Raw genomic sequence first — 4,620 nt, 5'->3', positions numbered from 1 at the left:
ACACCCAGGATTTGTAGCTCTCCGCTACCTGAATCTCCGATGCTCACCGGTGAGAAGTGGGATGTTTTCCTCCTAAAGCTGACGATCATCTCCTCGTCTTGCTAGTGTTGAGCTGAAGCTGGTTGTGCTCCCACCAGTGACAAAGTCCCTGATGACCAACCTGTATTCCAAAACGTTCCCTCAGAAACACATCCAAAACAGCTGTTTCATAGAAGAACTTCGGGATGTGGCGGTGGGTGTTGTTGTCGTGAAGCCAAAGGTGTAAAGGATGAAAAAAAGGGGGAGAGCAGCGTACCCTGAGGTGTACCCGTGTTGCAGTGCACCACGTCAACCACACGTGATGGAGCCTCACACACTGTGGTCTGTTGGTGAGATAGTCCGTAGTCCATGCAGCCAGGTGTGGTCCACTCCCACGCTCTCCGACCTTCGAAGGCTGGATGGTGTTAAAAGCACTGGAAAGTCGGGAAACATGACTCTCACAGTGCTCCTGCTGTCCTCCAGGGGGAGCACGCGATCTGTGCAGCAGGTAGATCCCTGCGTCGTCCACCCCAGTCCCAGCTGGGTCCAGCTGTGTGCCCACCAGGGGTCGCAGGTGACACAAGATGATCCTCTCCATGGCTTCATCAGCTGAGAAGTCAAGGCAACAGGCCTGAAGTGGTATGGCTCCTTGGGCGCGGCGACTTTTGGTTCCGGGCCCACACAGGAGGTGTTCCACAGGGCTCAGGTTAACAAGTGCCTGACCCACCACAGAGCTGGTCACCATATTCCTGAGAGACTTGGGTTGATGCCGTCCGGGCCGGGCCTTCCTTGCCTTGATCTTCTTTAGTTGACTTCTGTTGACTTCTCACTTCTCAGCACTCAGTATCATGATTTTTATGTGTGGCGTTTAATAAATTGGAGGCACTGAAACCATAACATAACAACAACAACAGCCAACCCATGGTAAATCATTTCAGAATAAGCAAGATAAAACTGATCTAAGCATATCAGCAGCAAGTAAATAATACTTTCTTATTGAATTGACCAATGCATTCCTCCTCTGGTTTGTATTACACGATGCCTTCAGGTATGAGCATGCTCACAGGCACAGTATAATTAAGCTTAACACTTGCACTCGTAGAAAATTCACAAACAGCATCTTGTTTCATCAACTGACATGAACAATCAGGACTCAAACAATACCACCTTGAGGGAAAATAATTTACCCAGCCTCATTTTTAAGTGAAACCACGACATTGTGACAGTTTTAACCTTTTCTCAGTTTCACCATAAAATCTGAAAGAAATGTGCATCTGCTTAAGCAAACAACCCCCTAGATGCACTGTTTTGTTTTTTGGCCGTGATGCTGAATCACAACCAGCTGTGCCAGCTGGTATGCAAAAATATGGATAGAAATTGTGATTATTGAAACTCGAGTGTTTCTTTAGAAATTGGTCTCCAACTCTGAGTTCACAAGTAAAACTGCAATAACTATAAACATAAAATAAATGTAAATGTGTCATTTGCATTAGAGGAATTCTCAACTATAATATATGGTCCTCCCATAGACTTATTTGATATGGATGTTTCCATGTTTTTTTTTATTTGCTAGAAACCAAGAATTACAGTGTTTTTTTTGTGAGTATGAATGCTCTCTCAGATTATAGAATTGTATTAAGTTGATTCAAACCCAATCTAAAAAGGCAAATAGCACAAAACAACTTTTGTCTATGGACAGGTGGTCCGACCCATAATGTTACCTCCAGCTCACTCTGAAATCCTGGCTTTTGATGCATTACTATTGCAGTGTTTAGTTTTTGCATGATTTATAACCTTAAAAAGCAAATACACGGAAACAGTTCTGACCAAATAAATCCCTAACTAGATCTCATAATGCTCCTCTTAATTTTTCTTTGTCTTGTTCCTGTCTTCTTAAATCCAACATTAAACAATTTGTTTCCCAGGCATTATCTAGTTTATGCATTCTGGCTGCAATGTTGGATGATGTTTATTAATGGAGTTATCATCAGAGGAATCTGCCCTACACCCCCGAAGCAATGCAGTAAACACATTGATGTTTCTGTCCAAACCAAAGTGTGTGTGCCTGAAGTGATCTTCTTTTTTTTTCTTGTTTTTTAAAGGCAACCAAACCAGGAGCAAACCAGTGCACCTAGTGGACACACGTCTGCCTGCTCTGATGTAGGTGTGTACTGTATGTGTCAGAAACTACAAGGCCACGTTTATATGAGATGTAGGCTAACTAAACTATTTTTCTAAAACACATGGATGTACATTTCAAGCTTGTATCAAACCTGCTTCGAGAGGGAGGAGTTTATTATGAGTGCAGGGATAGATTTGAAAATGTTCCCTATTTCTATCTCTATATCCTGATGTTTTCTCCTGTGCCGCAGGAATTCCACTGGATGCATGCACAGTATGTCTGTTTCCTTCCGTATTCTTTGTCTTGTAATTTTAAACTCTGCTGATTTATGAGGACTATGGTTAACTGCTCCTCAGATCTCTGCATGGTAAATTCAGACGTATAGCTAGACCACTTTCAAATCTAATTTACCCCCACACACTATTTTCCAGCGACTCCATCAGAGCTTAGCGCCACCAATGATTGGTTAGCAATGTTCCCAAACTTAAGGTCGGGTTTATTGGTTTATTGGGTCACCAATTGGACTAAAATGCATATCAATCTTATGTGAATGAGCGTCTTTTTTGCTACACTGCTCTGTTCAGCTCAGATGCTGGGGGGGTTTTCTTCTCTCTCTCTTCTCTTCCTAGAGGGAAGAAAATGAGTTGAGAAAGGGGTGAGTCACAGAAGGAGAACAGAGACCTTTTCTGTTTTTTTTACTTTTTAATGGATAAATACACTTCATTAACATTTAAATTCATGGTTTGTTCCGTCTTTTGTGCCACAGTTTAAAATGTAGATGTTACAATGATGTTCATGGTGTATTTTTGTGAATTTGGTCCCGGGGAGACACCAAATTTCTCTTTTGGGTCTTAGCTGAAAAGTTTGGAACCACTGGTTTAAAGAAATGCCAATGAACCAGAGCACATTTTTCTCCCTCCCAGAATGCTATGTGGACTAGCCAGACCCTACTTGGGTCCACCGTGGGGATGTTTGGCAAAGTGAGATTTCCCTATTTCAAACATTTCAGTCTGAATATGCTTAGTTTTTTCACATCTCACCTTCCTCACTTTAACCCCATACTAAGTCAAATTCTGTTCTTCTGAGTTCATCCAACTGGTCCATCAGGAGGTTATTGGAGGCAAACGGCAAGCCTCAGAGTCCCACAGGTCTGTTTTTTTGTTTACTGAGAAAATGTGGCATCCTTGAGAGCCTCTCTGCTTTATTGCTCTGTCTTTCTCAACCAACTGCAGTATGCTAATCTTTGAAGACTTCCGCTCCCACCTGCCAGCCCTCTTATTTCACCTATTTTTCGAGATAAAACAATTGTAAGAGCTCGGTGCCAGTAAAATTCCCTCCTATCATGCAATAATAAAGATGGAGTTGGCAAAACAAAACAGGCAAAGATGTTATCAAGTATTTCCTTATGCCAAGGCCAGTTGCCATGGTGATTCTTAGACACTGAGCACATTAGTCTATTTCAATTAAAATAAACTTTTTAAGGGTGGGGATGGCGCAGTGGATATGACATCAGCCAATGCTGTCCCTGAGCAAGAAACTTAACCCCTAGTTGTTCAGAGAGCAACCTCCGACATATATGCAGCAATTTAAGTTGCTTTGGATAAAAGCTACAGCTATGTGTAATGTAATGTAATGTCTATAAATTTCATGGAGAATTGAAAGGATATGTTCACATTTTTGACATGAATTGTCCTTAAATCTCTGTCTTAGATTACTTTGGCAACACGAATGCTGTTTCTCTACTGTTTATCTTGTGATGGTTGTAACGAAAGATACAATATGCTAACTTTCTCTAGTTGTAAAATCCTGTTTTAGAGTAAGGGTTGGTTGGGCATCTGATAAACATCATAATCATAATGTATAAATTCTAACTGCCTCCTGGAATATATTTATGTTTTTACCTTTCTGAAGCACCCCCTCACACAGCTCAACAGGAAACTAAAGAACACTGAACATATAAAAGAGGCTGGACTTTGGAAGATATCCATTTTTATTGACTACCTCATAGTGCTGGGTGTATTACATTGTAACTTTTTTTATCCCCCTTTCTGGAATTGCACTAGAAGGTATCTCTCCACAGCAGGGAGTACAGAGGAATGATCACAGTCACCATTAACTCTTACAATGCAATGTACACAATGGGCATGTGGGTGAGTTTTCAGACAGACTTTAAAAATGGGGACCTATCCTTTACATCGAACCTGGAAAAAATTTCCAAAACAAACAAATTTTTACTGTAACGGAGCTGACATTGCTTATGTGTAGGTGGGTGGAAAACTGACTCTCTAGTCAAGCGTAAAATACCAGTTGAGTTCAGTGCAGGATAAACTGAACTGCACATTGTATAAATACTACAGTATTAGAACGTTCTTAGATTTTGTGCCCAGCACAATTCCTCTTGTTAAAAATGAATTAGTTTGTTTGATCCTTAACTTGATAGGCCAATGTTAGGACCAAGTTTTGAAGTTTGAGTCTTAAAC

This window comes from Etheostoma spectabile, chromosome 18, assembly GCF_008692095.1.
Source record: "Etheostoma spectabile isolate EspeVRDwgs_2016 chromosome 18, UIUC_Espe_1.0, whole genome shotgun sequence".
NCBI lineage: Eukaryota > Metazoa > Chordata > Actinopteri > Perciformes > Percidae > Etheostoma > Etheostoma spectabile.
The sequence above is the reverse complement of the archived record's forward strand: the minus strand, read 5'-3'. Positions refer to the sequence as shown.